Source organism: Chrysochloris asiatica, unplaced genomic scaffold, assembly GCF_000296735.1.
Source record: "Chrysochloris asiatica unplaced genomic scaffold, ChrAsi1.0 scaffold00011, whole genome shotgun sequence".
NCBI lineage: Eukaryota > Metazoa > Chordata > Mammalia > Afrosoricida > Chrysochloridae > Chrysochloris > Chrysochloris asiatica.
The window spans coordinates 29,287,514-29,305,274 of record NW_006408529.1 but is presented as its reverse complement, the minus strand read 5'-3'; positions in this window follow the sequence as shown (position 1 = coordinate 29,305,274).

Genomic DNA, 17,761 nt, shown 5'->3' with positions numbered 1-17,761 from the left:
TACCTTTAACATTATAGCCATCAATTCTTGGAGGCTTCTTTTCCACCAAAGCTTTCAATGGAGGTTGGACTTCTTCAGTACCATTGGTTCTTAATTATATGCTACCTCTTAAAATGGATGAGCATTGACTTATTCTTTTTGGTACACTTATTCTGTGTATTCCTTACATCTTCTTTTGATGCTTCCTGCATCGTCCAAGATTTTTCTTATAGAATCCTTCAATATTATAACAAGAGGCTTGAATTTTTTCTTCAATTGTTTCTGTTTGAGAAATCCAACTGTGGATTTATTCCTTTTTGGTTTTCTAAATCCAAGTTTTTATACATTTCACTGCAATGTTTGACTTTGTCTTCTTCAGCTGTCTTTTTGAAATTTTATACTAAACTCTTTTAGTTCCTCATAAATTCATATTTCCTTTAGCTTTTTTGCACTCAACGGCAATTTCCAGTCTCTTTGATATTTTCTAGATTTCCTGTCTTTTTGATGACTTTTTGCTTTCTCCATTTATTGTGATCTTGATGTCATCCTACAACTTTTGTTTTTGATCATTAGCTTATAATGTTTTACATATGTTCTTGAGAAAGTAATAAAATCAGATAGGATGTATTCAAGGCCATATTTTGGCTCTCATGTAATTTTAAGTTTTTTCTTCAGCTTCAGCCTGAATTTAAACCAGAGCAACTAAATGTCTCTTCCACTGTTGCCTCTTGCCTTGCTTTATCAGATGATATTGAGTTTCTCCACCATCTGTTCACACAGAAGTAGTCAGATTGATTCCTATATATTGCATTTGGTAAGGTCCACATGTATAGTTACCATTTATGTTGTTGAAAATGAGCTCTGGTAGCGTAGTGGTTACCAATCAGGCTGCTAATTTCAGGGTCAGCAGTTTGAAACTACCAGCTGTTCTGGGGGAGAAAGATTTCTGCTCCCATAAAGATTTACAGGCCTCAGGCCTCGGAAACCCTGTACAGGGTCGCTATGAGTTGGAACCGAGTCCATGGCACATAACAACAACAACAACAAAATGAATACGTTGTCGATTTTGCAAAATCCTATCATGCTGTCTCCAACATCTTTTCAATCACTAAGGCCATCTTTTCCAACTGTATTTCCTTACTTTTTTGTTTCCAACATTTACATTCCAATCACTAATAATTATAAATGCATCTTGATTGAAAGTTTGATCAATTTCATACTGAAGAAGTTGGAAGAATTATTTAATTTCACCATAACTGGATTTAGGGGTTGTTTTATAAATTTAAATAGCAGTAGTATTAACTTTTAGATTTATGGCTATTATCTTATCACAGGAAACATTGTACTTCAAAACAGAGTTTGAAATATTCTTTTTGACGATCAATGTGATGCCTGTCTTCTTCAAATTATTTTTCCTGTAATAGCAAACATATGATTGTCCAATTTAAAGTGGCCAATGGTCCATTTTAGCTCACTAATGCTTGGATATTGATTTTTTTATGTGCACCATACAATTTTAGATGACTTTCAGTTTTCCTAGGTTTATATTTCCTATTTTCCAGGTTCTGATTATTAATGGATGTTTTCAACTGTTTCTTTCCATTTTGAGTTGTGCCCCATCAGAAAATGAAGGTCCCAATAGTTTTGCTTTGTATTCATGTCATTAGGATCAACTTTATTTTAAGGAGGTAACTCTTCCACAGTTGTATTTTAAATGCCTTCCACCTAGAAGAATTCCTCTTCAAGCACTATCTGACAATGCTTCCCTTCTAGTCATAAAGTTTTCAGTGGCTAACCATTCGAAAGTGATCTGTCTCTCCTTTTTCTTATTCTGTGTTTGTCTGGAAACTCCAGTGAAACATATCTACTGTGGTGACCCTGTTGGCATTTAAAATACTGGTAGCATAGCTTCTAACATACCAGCAACCTACAAGCCCCACACTGCACAACAAACTGAGTTAAGTGGTGGTTCCCAAAATTAGTATATATGACTTCTTAACAGCAAGCTTTGTGTTCAGTTGTTATACTAATAAACCATTCAAATATTAGACTACAACATGGTAATCTGAAAGATTATTTTTGTGAGTCTATATTTCTACTAATAACTAACTTTTTACTTCTTATAAACTATGTTTCTTCTCAATCAGAACTTGAATAATGAATTTTAATCCCTTTCTACCTACCTACCCAGATACTACATAACATAAAAATTCACCTGGACACTTTATATACAGAATAATTGTGAAATATGGTAATTTGCCCCCACAATAGCTTACACATCCATCTGTAAGAAGAACATGAGCAAGCATTCAATTTTTTGGCAACTTTATCCATAATGCTCCTGTAATCAAGGTATGCCTGACCCAAGCCATAGTAATTTCAATAACCTCATATGCATGCAAAAGCTGGACAGTGAATAAGGAAGACCGTAGAATTGATGCTTTTGAGTTATAGTGTTGGAGGAGAATATTGAAGTGCCATGGGCTGTCAAAAGAACCAACAGATAGATCTGTGTTGGAAGAAGTGCAGCCAGAATGCTTCTTAGAGGCCAAGATGGCCAAACTTCATCTCTCATACTTTGGAAATATTTTCAGGAGGGACCAGTCGCTGCAGAAGGATATCATGTTTGGTAAGGTGGAGGGTCAGAGAAGGAGAGGAAGACCTCCAGCAAGATGGATTTGACAATGTGGCAGCATCAATGTGCTCAAGCATGGCAACAGTTGTGAGGTTGGCCCAGGACCGGGCAGTGTTTCATTCTGTTGTGCACAGGGTCACTATGAGTCGGTACCGACTTGATGGCACCTAACAACAACAACAATATAGGCATGTACCATAGAGCAACAAATGAAAGAATAATGAACTTTGCTTGGATGATTAAAGGAAATATTTTCTAGGGAAAGACAGGAGCTATAATCTCAAAACAGAGAGAAAAAATTAGGAGGTCAATCAATATTTCAGTGAGAGACAATGAGAACTGAGGTAAATTGGTGTCATCAGGGGTAGTTGGAGAGTACAGAACACACCAGGTGACACTGCCAGAGTTGGTGACACAAAATGTTTGTCCATAAATCTTTTATGGAGTTTTAGCAGAAATTTTTACCTTTTTATAAGAAAAAACCCTCTAGTTAGATACATAAATAAGAACTTTACTTACAGCAGATAAGAAGGATTATACCTACAAAACTAAAATTCTATGCTAATTACTCTTTGAAGCATATAAAATGCTCCTGTCAGTGTTTTCATTACCCAATTATAATGGCACTTCATATCATGTGCTTTTGTTTGTACATGCTGCAAGCACACACAATATTTTGTTTATTTAATTGATGCGAGTGTTATTAAACTCACCGATTTCATCTAATTTTCTGGTGTTTTCATTGAAATTTGTGCTAATTAATATTTATGGACCTATTATTAGTAACATTTTAAGTTGGAAATAGTAATTCAAGGGAAAAAAAGAAGAGAAAAAAAAAAGACTTTTGCTTGGGTACAAATAATGCTACTCAACACAGAAAGATTTTACAAAAACAATTTTGTGCTAGGATTCATATAACTTGGAGATTGATGGTTCTGTAGGATAAGCACAGGACTGAGAACCACAAGGTCAGTGTTTCAATCCCACCCTTGACTCTGCAGAAGAAAGCTGAGGCTTTCTACTCCTACAAAGATTACAGCTTCGGAAAATCTATACATGGGTCACTATGAGTTGGAACCAACTTAACAGTACTTGACAACAAAAATTCATGAAACCTAAGAAATATTGTTGTTGTTAAGTGTCATCAAGTCATTTCTGACTCATAGAAACCCTGTGTAGGGTTTCCAACCTTGTTGTTAAAACTGGCCTTGTGGCCCAGTGCTTATCTTACAGTACCACACCAGGATTCCTAATAAATATTACACTTAAGCAATTTACATCTACGTTTATCATATACCACCCTATAACTATAACTGACAGTTGGTGGTGGTGGTTGTGTGCCATTGAGTCTTTTATAGGGTTTCTGGGGCTGTACTTCTTTATCAGATGAGAAAGCCTCCTCTTTCTCCTGCTGAGTGACTGGTAGATTCCATCTACTGACCTTGTGGTTAGCAGCCCAGCTCAAAATCACTGTGCTACCAGGCCTCCTTATACCTGATAGTAAACATGACTAAAGAATTCTGTATTGTATAGTACAGGAGGAGATCCACATGGGAGTGATATATAAGTTACTGCACTAACTGAAATGAAATCAGAAGTAATAGGCTTATCATTAATTGGCTGACTACTAGACAAAATGTTGATGATTCATTTGAACTCACACAAAGATGCTCCAGAAGAAAGGCTTGCTGACCTGTTTCCTAAAAGCCACAGTCTTGGAAACCTTGAGGGGTAGCTCTACTCTGCACATGTAGGACTACTGTGAGTTGGAATCAATTTGAAGGTAACTACCAACCTGGTGTAAGGAGCTCTGGTAGCGTAGTGGTTATGAATCAGTCTGTTAACTTCAGGGTCAGCAGTTTGAAACTACCAGCTGTTCCACAGGAAAAAGAGGAGTCTTTCTGCTCCCATAAAGATTTACAGCCTTGGAAACCCTGTACAGGGTCACTATGAGTCGGAACCGACTCCACGGCACATAACAACAACAACAACCAACCTGGTGTGGCGCTATGGTCTTATGCGTCAGACTACAAAGTCGTTTGAACTGCAAGATCGGTGGTTCAAACTCACCAGCTTGCTCCTTGGAAACCCTATTCAGGCTCGCTATGGGTAGGAATAGACTCGATGGCACTTAAAAACAACAACAACAACAACAGCAGGGTTGGAGAGAAGGACACCTGATAGAAAGGCAAAAATGAAGCAAAACTGACAAAAATTTGGTCAATAAATAGATGCAATCTGTAAAGCTTATATGGGAGAAACGTGAAGAAGGGAAAGGATGATGATACCATGTTTTCAGGTTCTAAAATTTGTAGACTATTAAATTAGAGATGAATACATGCAAGAATAGACATATAAAAAGTAGATGAGACATGTCTAGGACTGACAGGTGGCACCTAACATTGTGCACATGATGCTCTAGATAAGATCAGGAAGGAGTATGGAATAGCTACCTATACTATTATCAATAAGTTTGAATATATGAAGATGTCTTGAATGCAATCAGATTTGCATAATGTAATACATTGTTTGATTTCTTGGCTGTTGATTCCATGAGTGTTGATGGTTGATCCAAGAAGAATGAAGTCCTTGACAACTTCAATTTTTCTCCATTGATAAGAATGTTGTTTATTGGTCCAGTGGTGAGGATTTTTGTTTTCTTTTCATTGAGATGTAATCCATACCAAAGGCTGTGCTCTTGGATCTTCCTCAGTAAGTATTTTAAGTCCTCTTCATTTTCAGCAAGCAAGATTGTATCATCTGCATATCGGAGGTTGTTAATGAGTGTTCCTCCAATCCTGATGCCATGTTTTTCTTCATAGAACCCAGCTCCTCAGATTACTTGCTCAGCAAACAAGTTGAATAAGTTTGGTGAAAGAATATAACCCTGTTGCACATTTTTCTTAATTTTAAACTATTCAGTTTTCCCATGTTCTGTTCAAACAACTGTCTCTTGGTCCATGTACAGATTACTCATGAGCAAAATTTAGTGTTCCAGAATACTCATACATTGCAATGTTGTCCATATCTTACCATGATTCACACAATAGAAAGCCTTTGTGTAGTCAATAAAGCACAGGTATTCTCTTTTGCGTAGTGGTTACGAATCGGGCTGCGAACCTTAAGGTCAGCGGTTCGAAACTACCAGCTGCTCCGCGGGAGAAAGATGAGGCTTTCTACTCCCGTAAAGATTTACACCCTCGGAAACCCTGTACAGGGTCGCTATGGGTCGGACCCGACTCGATGGCACTTAACAACAACAACAACAACAACATTCTCTTTTGCAACCAAGATTCATCAGTTATCAGCAATGAAATCCTTCATTCCATGTGCTCTTCTGAATCTGACTTGAACCTCTGAAAGTTCTCTGTCAATGTATATTTGCAGCTGTTTCTGTATTACCTTTAATAAAACTTTAATCACCTGGGATATCAAAGAAAGTGTTGAAGAGCAAAGATGTCAGCTTAAGGACTAAGGTGCACCTGACCCAAGCTATGGTATTTCCAGTAACCTCATATGCATGTGAGAGCTGGGCAGTGAATAAGGAAGACCATAGAAGAATTGATACAATTGAGTTATGGTGTTGGAGGATAATATTGAAAGTACCATGGACTGCCAAGAGAACAAACAGATCTGTGTTGGACGAAGTGCAGCCAGAGTACTCCTTGGAGGCCAGGATGGCCAAACTTCATCTCTTATACTTTGGAAATACTGTCAGGATGGACCAGTAACTGGAGAAGGATACCATGCTTGATAAGGTCAGAGAAAAAGAGGAAGACCCCCAACAAGATGGACTGGCAAAGTGGCAACATCCATGGGCTCAAACGTGGCAACGATTGTGCGGTTTTGTTCTGCTGTGCATAGTGACGCTATTAGTTGGTACTGACACAATGGCATCTAACAACAACAATTGAATGCAGATAAGACCTATTCTGATCCCCATCAAAGACAGACAAGAATGAAGAGCCAAATGAAGAAAGAGAGGCAACATTGTCTTAATGCTTCCTCTTCAGCAAGAGAGATGGAGCAGACTATAATTAGTAGCATTCTCAAACAGCACCTAGGATTATAGCTCACTCTCTAATCTACTTCACAAGATCTTCAGTACCTTATATTAATTTTTATATTTAGGAATGCTTACGCAATCATACTTAACAACAAAGCACGAATAGCACCCTTCTTCTAAGAGATTTATCTGTTTAAAAAATGCATACATTTGATTTGATTTTGAAATGACCCTTAATGTATGCTCATTACAAATTATTTATATTAATGGTATAAAATAGTAGGAATCATTTCTACAATAGAGAAAAGTATATTGGCTTAAAAAAAAATTAAGCAAACACCTATGTACAGATTCAGACTTTCATGACATAATTTTTACAACTACTCTAACTGCTAATTTTTATATTAACATAATAAAATAATACTTGAGTACTGTACAGAGCTATTTGATATCGATTTTCTAGAGAGAATTTTAAAATTAATATCAAAGATATTTACTGATTACACTACCAGTTTATTTTAGAGAAAATAATTCACAGGTATGGCTACATGATAAAGTATTAAAATATTTGAACAATTTAAATTTTAAGAATGGTAAAATAAATCATAAGGCAATTATGTTAGATTATTATTTATGCATTTGAACAAAATAAAAATATTTAATAAATGAAATGCATAATCTTTGGTTTATATTTTAAGGGAAAAAGTAAATATATAATTTAATCCTACTTTTATATAACTATATGTATCCATATAAACTAAGACCATAAGTAATTACAAAATTATCAAAATAGTTATTGATAATTTTCAGCTTACTTACACATTTTTTCTAAATCACTGAAATAAGTGTGTAAGGATTACATATTGAGAATTTTAAACACAGAAATTAGGTAACATAAAAATTAAAAATAAAATAAAGTAACTACAAGAATATAACATTTAAACACTTTAAGATATCACAACACTTTAAGATATTCCAATATAGTTCAATCATTTGGCAAAAAAATAGGGAAAAAAGTGAAAGAATGTTGGCCTGCAAATGCAAGCAAATGTCATACAGTGCATTTCTATATGCTTCTAGGAAAATCAATTCAGATTCACAAGCTTACTTTTATGAAAGAATTTGTTTCATTGGAAGTGAAATCCTACCAAATAACACTCCTTTCAACTTTCAGAGTAATGGAAAAGTCGTAAGATAAAAGTCATAAGATAAAAACAGGACAATCTGAAGACAGAAAAGCAAAATCAAATCATATCTTTTATAATTTGCAGCTCTAAAAAGAAATTGAGAATCTACTTAGTTAATAACCACATTTTATAACTTATTTAATGAAAACATTAACACAGAAACAAATTTATTTTTGAATTATAATCATTATCAATTTTAACATGATTTATTTTCATTTCAACGTTATTGCTGCTGTTAGCTGCCACCTAGTCAATTCTGACTCATAGTGACCCTATAAAGTTTCTAAGGCTGTAAGACCTTTTGAGGAGCAGATAGTCTCATTTTTATCCCATGTAGTGAGTGGTGGGCTTGAACCACCAACCTTGTAGTCCTCAGTCCAGTGCTTATCCTACAGAGTCACTCCCATAATACCAACATATTCTATTTATAATGATATTAAAATATCTAAAACTTGATATTTTCAACAATCTCTAAATATTTTATTTCACTAGAAACTGTGAAGCTTTAATATGCACAATTAATATAAAAATAATTTAAAGCTCCACGCTAAGATTAAACCAATTATTTTTATGTATCATTCTATTAACACTTACCAATATAAATGATCCATAGAAGCAGGATTATGAATGATAATTTAAATTTTGCTCCATAAGGAACATTTCTAATAACAATTCATTTATTTTATAGTAGTTATGTAGATAGAGGGGGCCAATACACTCAGAAATTTTCTGGCACTCTGAAGTCTTTTGTTATTGCTAGCATAATTAAATTCTAGATATGGTGAATTATTTTATATACAAAAAGTACACCTCCTTACCAGTGGGAGTAATTTGCCCTACAGAAATCTGTTATAACATTTAAATGGAATTGTTAATCAGGGACTATTTACAGCTGCACCTGCTCTTATTCATAGCATGAAACTGTGTAGTCCCTGTCAGTTATTCCAGACCTAGAAAGTGGATCACCATTAATACAACAGAAACATAATTAGAGAGAATCCCCATCTGCTGTGTTATATTGGCTTTGTTAAAAATTGAACATAGTGGGTCTGAGGTTCACCAAGGAGAACATGGAAAGTGGCTGGTTATTTATGAAAATGTCACTTATATCCTACCCAGCAAAGGAAAGCCTATCCTAAAAAAAGTTCAGTGATAAATTCATCAAGAATGATATTAGAAAAAAATTAATAAATCCAATAATGGGCAATCCTCTTACTTTTAAAGGATAATTTTAGAATAGAAAAGTAGTTTGGGATAATACAATAGTCTCACAAAAAGTTAATTTCTAAGCAAAATAAATCAGGAGTGTTACCTTAAAAAAGAAAAATATGAAAAAGATCATTTTGTGTTGTACCTTATGTATAATGTCCTTGGATGGAGCAAACAACTAAATGCTCAACTAACTCCTAGTTCAAACCCACCCACAGGCAGCTTGGAAGACAGGTTTGGAGCTCTGCTTTCAATAGGTCAAAGCCTTGAAAATTCTGGAGTAATTCTATTCTGCATGCACCACTTCACCCACCATGAGTCAGAATTGATTCGGAGGCAATGAACAACAACATGTGCATACAATATTACAACAAGTGCATTGAATGTTTTTGGAGGAAAGGGTATCTTACAGTAGGAAAATCTTTCATATATTTCATGTTTAAGTAATTGATTCTCTTTGAGTAGATCAACAATTTTAAAAGTAACTTCTAATGAGTTATTATATCTAGGAATATAGATTTTTCCATTTATGATTGAGAACATATCGTATTTTATTAGTGCTATTAGGTAGAAATTTATGCATGTGAAATAAGTACAGGATTTTTTAAAAATCAGATTATGAAAGCATTCTGAGCAATATGTCCAGAACATAAACTGATAATCTGCTCCCTTCTGTGAAAAAATATGTGGATCAAGAAATTTATTATTATTCTATATGTAACCCTTTACTATGCAATATCATATGTGTCACCTATTATTCTTGTTAAGTATCATCAAGTTGGTTCCAACTCAAAGCGACCCTGTTTAGGGTTTCCAAGGAGCAGCTGGTTATCTTGAACCACTGACCTTGCAGTTCAAACCGACCTTGTAGTCCAGTGCATTAACCCACAGCACCACACCAGCACTCTGTGTCACCTATTAATATACTGTAATTTATGATCTGTCTCTCCACTAAAATGTTAGCTCCTACATTTCATAGACTTTGCCTTTTTATTCAGTGATGGATGAACTCTCTTTGGATGAATAAACAATACCTGGAGAAGGCACTCAACGTTTGTTGAATGAATAAATGAACTTGACCTGAAAAGACAGAAGAAATAAATACTCATGTAGTTGCTTACATTTATAAGTAGAATGGTGGAGTATTTATCATAAAGAGTGCAAAAAAAAAAAAAAAAAATTAAAAGCTTCTTAAGTACATTTAGTTAGAATATAGTTTGCAAAACACATCCAAGTAATATATGATCAAGTAAACAGGGTACATAATGAATGAACATGCAAAATACAAAATGAAACAAAAGGAGCTGCAGATTGGACACTTACGTATTTTGTTTAGTAATCCAACCATTGCAATTGCAGAAGCTGGGCTATTTAAATTTAACCAAAATGTTTATACAAAAACACAAATTCCTCTGAAAAAGGATGTGATATTATCACAGGTGTGAATAATGTCACCTAAAGAAGGCAGAAGTGACTCACATAACAAAAATAATTCTATAAATAAAGAACACTGCAGCATGGTTTATATAAGACTTACATTAAGCAGATTTCAACAGCTCTGTTCCTAAAAATTCTATGTCAACATGGAGAATGACTAAATAGCAAAATATAAATTGTATAAAATTTTATTACAATAATATACCCAATGCCATTGAATTGATTTCAACTCATGGCAATCTTATAGGAAAGAGAACAGAGTTTCAAAGCCTATACAACTTTGTGGAAGCAGATCGCCTCATCTTTCTCAGGCAGAGAGGTTAGTTGGCTTGAATTTTGGCTAGCAGTCCCAAGCTTAACCAATTAATCACAAGAGTCCCTGCAATTAGAAGTCTAAGTTAATGTAAAAAAAAAAATTTTAATTAAAATTTCATCCTTAGATATTCCTTTAAACTCGTTTTATAATAACAAACCAAAAATTTTGTTTCTATATATATTTATATTCTTGTGTTTTGAGTAATGAATATATTTTTTAATAATTTCTATTATATGTAACATGTTAGTAAAATATTTCACCCAAATTTTAGTGAAGGTTTTGAAAACTGAACTTATAATTTTATTTTTAAATCTCTTAAGAAGACCAATAATATTTCATATAACTTCACTCAGGACTTCTGATGATAAATAATAATTGCAAACAATGAAACTTTGGTGGCATCTGACCTTTTTTTTAAATACCTAAATTACATCATTAAGTTGATGTCATAAGAATTATTCATTTTTAAAAACATAAATCACTAAGATTAATAATAAATCATCAAGAATAAAACTACACAGGAAAAATACAAAAGAATAATGGCAGTTCGATTGATTACTACAAGAACAAGCAAGTTGCTCACCCAGGAGACATCAAGGCAAGTGGTCAAGTTCCCTCATGGCAAACCCCCTTCAAAGACTAAGACTTAATGGGAATACACGAACAGACATGCTCTCTGATTGGTGACCATGTTCGTCACCAATAAGGGGAAGTGAGGAAAAAAACAGCAATGAAGTTGACAGCTAAGCCCTACAGTGTTCAATAGACTCCTGTGAACTCTGGTGGAGACCAGGTTGGCCAGCAGTGTGGCAAGACCTGGGAACTCTTCGGCACAGAGTCAGTGACATAGCCACAGAGCACTAGAGTAGAGAGTGAAGCTTCCAGCTGATAAGAAGAGAGGGCATATGCATAAGAACACCCACACTTGAAGATAATACCCACTTATCTTGGCTTTAATGACTGGATGATCAGAGCTCAACTAGAAGAAGAAAGAAGATGAAAAAAAGAGTAATCTGATACAATTTGATGAACTTGACCTATACCTACGGATGCAGTAGCTCAAAAGAGGGAACAAATCTTTACAGCAAGGATCATTCCCATCCCCTCCATACACAGAGTAGACAGGGATGGACAACTTAGACATTGGCTACCCAAAATGAGGGGGCCACACAGGCAAGAAGTGACCAGTTTACAAGCTTTCAAGAGGGAGCCTAGATCCAGAGGGTGTGGAGGAAGGTAGAATTTCCACTGAGTAGTATCCAATCTCTCTAGGTGGGGCTAATGAAAGGAAATAGGGATAGGTCCCTTGTGGTACAATAGTGAATAATTGCTATCAGGATTGACTACGAGGAGGGTTAGAAATGTAAAGGTGGACATTTTGTAGTAAAGGGAGGGGAGTGACTGACTTTGCAGTCCAGGAGCAGAAGTCCCTGGAACCATCAAGGGAGAGGAGCGGAGTGTGGGAACCTACCCAGAGAAGCAGTGACAACAGAGATGGAGGCAGAGACAATGACATGGAGAGATGAAGCATCTGGGGACTCTGGACCCAGAGACGGAGAGGGACTGGGTGCTGATGACTGGGGCAGGCTTGTAGGGTATACTCTTTGGTTGGTTGGATGATGCATGGAAGGAATTGTAACCATGGCAATGAAATGATATATGATAGGATGAATGTAAAGCTAACGTTCTCCCATGTAAACTATCACATAATTCACAATAAACATTAAAAAATAAAGAACAAAACCACAGATGGGAAATAATCAAATAAGCAGGGAGGGAAATATAATAATAGAAATCATTTAGGTAACAACTATAAAGTAAGGTAATTTACTATTAACGTATTTATTAAGATGGTACCATAGAAATGATAGGAATCATTATGAAATTTTATTTTCTACATAGATACATTCACATACACACTAACAGTAGCTATGTGTTGTAGTTGTTAATTGTCCTTAAGGTGGGTCCAACTCTTAGAGATGCTATGTAGGTTTTCTGAGGAATGGCTAGTGATTTTGAACCACCGACCTTGCAGTTTAAACCAACCTTGTAGTCCAGTGTGCTAACTCACATCGCCAAAACAATAGCTATGGAGGAAAGTTATTTTAATAGATGCTATTTAATATTTTTTAAAATTCTTGAGCATACTTTCAGTATATTTAGTTTTTGTTTTTTTCCCCCCTCTAACCCTTACCAACTGTCTGTATAGTCTATAGAAATAAAGCAAACTAATTTTGGGAAAATATACTTTGTTATCTAATAGAACAACAATCTAATAGCAAGAATATAATTTTTTTTGTCATTTTGGATAAAACTTATATTAATGTCTATTTTTTTAAAGCTATGAAGAAATTATTATAGTGCTTTTATAGCTAACTTGAAAAAAAATCACTTCAATTCTTTGTTTTGGAGTTTTGTTATTGCTGTTAGGTGTCTTACAGTTGGTTCCCACTCATATTGACCCTGTCTGTATAGGATTTCCAAGGCTGCACATCTTGGGACGAGGAGGCCTTGTGCGGTGCTGTGGGATAAAGCACTGGACTGAAAGTCGGTTTGAACTGCAAGGTCAGCCATTCAAACTCACCAGCCACTCCTAGGAAGCAATATACAGAGATGCTATGTATCGGAACCAACTTGATGACACTTAACAAAAATATCTTTGTGGGAGCAGAAAGCCTCATCTTTCTCCCATGGATTATCTGGTAGGCTTAAACCGCCAACCTTGTTGTTTTGCATTCCAATGCTTATCATACAGTTACCAGGCTTCCTTTCAGTGTTTAGAGTGGCTAGTAGTGTTAATTTCTTATCTAAGAGCAGTATGGGGAGAGAGTCTTAGCCATTGAACTTGATTTTCTTTTTTACTCCACAGGAGTGAAGTCTCAGATACATCTCATATACAGAAAAACAAAACAAAACAAAACAAAAAACCAATAATCTTAAACTGATAGAAACATTTGTTTCAACTGGAGTTTCTGTCAGGAGGAAACATGGGTTGTTAAGAATAGTTCTAGATGTTGTCGTTAGGTGCTGTCAACTCATTTCTGACTCATAGCAACCCTATATTGTTTTTGTTAAGTGCTGTCAAGTTGGTTCTGACCCATAGCGACCCTGTATAGGGTTTCTGAGGAACAGCTGGTGAGCTTGAACCGCCAACTTTGCGGTTCAAACGGCTTTACAGTCTGGCGCATTAACCCACAACGCCACACCAGGACTGCAGCAACCCTATATACAACAGTACAAAACACTACCTGGTTCTGTGCAGCCACTTGTCAGTCCATCTTGTTGAAGGTTGTAAGAAAAAGGGCATGAGCAAGGCATCTGACCTCCTCTAACTTTACGAGGGCCAAGCAGAGAATCACAATTAGCAGCAGCAGCTGTCCAAGATCAATTGCTAAGAGGTGCGGGTCAGACATGCCTCCACCCTTCAACCTTCCTAATTATGATACTAACTACCCCTCCTACAACCCTCTCTACTTTTCAGCTGGGTTCAATAATTCATATCAATAAATACATATTCCTGATTATGGAGTTTATTAGGGAAGTTTGTTGTTCTTGTTAAAGGCTGTTGAGTTGGTTCCAACCCATAACTTTCCTGTATAGAGTTTCCGAGGAGCGGGTGGTGAGCTTGAACTGCCAATACTGCAGTTCAAATTGACCTTATGGTTGAGTGCTTATCCTACAGTGCCACACCAGGACTCCATTAGGGAAGTTAATAGATTAGGAAGGGCAGGATCAGAAATGCTCAGTATAAATTCTGTGGTCAGGAAAGCCTCATTTCTATCAAGCCTATTGGCAGGTTCCTCTCTGGCTTTTGGTTCCTTGTGCTGACATCTACCTTGCTTGAGCAAGGTTTCAAAGCTCTCCCAGGACTGCTGACACATAGTTAAGGTCACTCCACTCGACAGTAACCATCAATCTGAAGGCAATAGGCTTTAGCTTCATGAGTCAGCGAACTAGCTGAAGGTACCCCTTAAATCTGGAGGTCGCCTTCTCCACAAGTGAGGCTTCTCTCCAAAGACACTTAGCTCTCCTCTCTCCATGGAGTTGGAAGCCCACTTCTCTTATGTTCTGGCTCTTGATTGTGTTGTTGGCACTCTGCTTCTAGTTCTCTGGAGTTAACAGCTCTTTGTCCCAGGATTGAAGATGTTCAATTCTCAGGGATGTTGAGACCTGAAGGACGTTCCTTACTTCTGAGTCTTCTTTCTTGATGGTAGTAAGATTCCCTACTACTGCTGTTCAGATGAATCATTGTAAATTCAGCAGAATAGCCAAATTGACCAAAGATAACGTTAGAGTTCTAAGTTTCTACATTCACAATTTGCCCTGTTAACAAACATTCACAGCTGAATCACATAATCCTATCATCATCTTCCCCCACTTTCTCTTACCCAGACCAGTCAGGAATTTGGTAGAAATTACAAAGAATAGAGCTTCAAGAGCCATGCCAAGGAATTCACTGCACTACAAGTATCTTCCTCTTTTGTTCTGACCCTCTATGTTACCAAGCATGCTATCTTTCCTGGGAAAGGTTCCTCCTAGTAACATGTCCAAAGTACTTGAGATGAAGTCATGCCAGTCTCACTTCTAAAGAACATTCTCAGAGCTACATGTAAAATGTCAAATGATATGTTTCAGTTGGAGTCTTGGCTCCATAATTAATATTCTGTTTATATAGTTTATTGTCATTGCTGGTAAGTGCTGTCTCATGGTGACTATATCCTAGTTTGGTCACCGTGAGAGACCACTTAACAATGAACTTTATGGTTTCTGAGGAGGGTTTGAACTAATGACCTTGTAGTTAGCAGTCCAGTGTTTATCTTACAGGACTCCTAGTCACTACATGGTAGTGGTGGTGATGGTGGTGGTGATGGTGGTGTGCTGTTGATTCAATTCCAGCTGGTTTCAGAGGCTGTAATCTTGATAGGAGCAGAAAATTTCATCTTTCTCCCATGGAGCAGCTGATGGGTTTGAACTATTGACATTGCATTTAAGAATCTAAGGCATAACTCACTGCACTACTAGGGCTTCTTCAAATACTATGTGGCAGTGATGCTGATGGTATGACTTCTAGTTGTGTCAAACTCATAATGACCCTATATAGGGTTTCAGAGTGACTGGTAGATTCATAGTGCTGATCTTGCAGTTAGCAGCCCAGCTTGTAATCCACTACAGTACCAGGTGGGGGTGGTAGTGGTGGCAATGTGCAGAGGAGTCAGTTCTGACTCATAGTGATCTGTATAGGGTTTCCAAAGGCTGTAAATCTCTATATGAGCAGAAAGTTTCATCTTTCTCCCATGGAACAATTGGTAGATTTGAATTGTTGGCTGAGGTTAGCAACCCAACTCCTGACCCACTACACTACCAGGCCTATTTCAAACAAACGTGTAAAGAATGAAGTTTTGACATAGAGGAACAAGCAGGGACCATCATGAAACACCAGGCAGATGAGCTTCAGTATGATTTATTTTTAAATAAAGATCATTTGTTGTTGATGAGTTTGAACTTCTAACTTCTGGTTAGCAGTCCACTGTTTACCCTAGAGAGCTGACAGGACTCCTTAGACAAAGCTAAGTGGATCATAAATGAATAGTCAGACAGATTTTTGTGGGGGCAAGTGTTATCTAAACTGAGTAAATTATGAATCACATACTATATGGAATCCCATACAGTGGCACTGTAGGAAAAGCACTGGACTGCTAACCTAAATATTGGCTGTTCAAACCTAACAGATACTCCTTGGAAACCCTATATAGGGTTGCTGTGATTCTTAACAAACTCAACAGCACTTATCAATAACAACATGTGTATGAATAAATATTATTTTAATGTCACCTTGAGCAATATTGTAATTATCCATTGCTTTAATCATCTAATATTTGAAATGTCATTTGAGAAAAACAGATAAATTTGATAGTTTAACACTTTAAAAGATATATGCAATCAATAAATAGGTGTATACAATGGAGTGTTCAAGTGAAAAGTTGAGAAGGTTTAAGAAGTTATCCAATATAAGTATAGAGGTCAGGGTTTAGTTCATAACTTTCAGAAACTTACAAAAGCACTGGCCCATCTGTCTCCTCAAATAATAGCACACACACAAATATTAATACAAAGAGAAATGCAAATTACTTCCATTTCTAAGGGATTCAAGAAGTTCTTACCTATATTTCCAATTCAAATACTTAAGACTAAGTGGAACAGCAGAGCATATTAAAGCTGTAATTGTAACACACATCAATTACTGTTTGTTCACTAAGACAGCAACAGCATAGTCAATTGAGCTCTGGCAAAATGCCTTCTGAGGGGTATTTCAAGACAAATTTAGAAATGATTTTTAACCTATCATGCTGTTCTATTTTCTTGTCTATCTATTTACACATTAGTTTTTGCTTGTTTGTTTGTTTTTTGGTCAAATCAAGTTACAATCTTTTTGAGACTGTTTTAATCAACAACTTGTAGCCATTCATACAGCATCACCAAGAAAATCTTGCAATTGAACAGGTATAGCCAAGTTTGTACATTACAGAGAATGACAACTGCATTATGACTGCTTTGTGGTTACCTACAATTATAAGGAATCATAGTTTACAAAACACAGCACAGTTTTATAGATGTTAACAATGGGTGAAAACATGTCTTAAAGTTAATAAAATACAATTAAAGAAATAAATAAACAAATGGGTGACTGTAATCTTGTATATTAAAAAGAACTTAGTTTGTAATCTCATGGGCAAGGCTACCTCTAAAGATCAGTTTTACATGGGGGAACTTATAATAAAATATTACATATTAATTTTTCTTTTATTTTAAAAAGTACTCTAATAAAAGTTGTATGCCTTTAATGGATAAAGAAAATATATTAACTTGGAAGATTTGTATATAAGGATTGTTATTAAAATGAATTCTAATTGCAAAATTCATTCATGAACATTCTGCAGTTTAGTTTAACCTTTTGTCTGTTTTAGTTCTTCTTAAGAACTGAATGTTTCCCA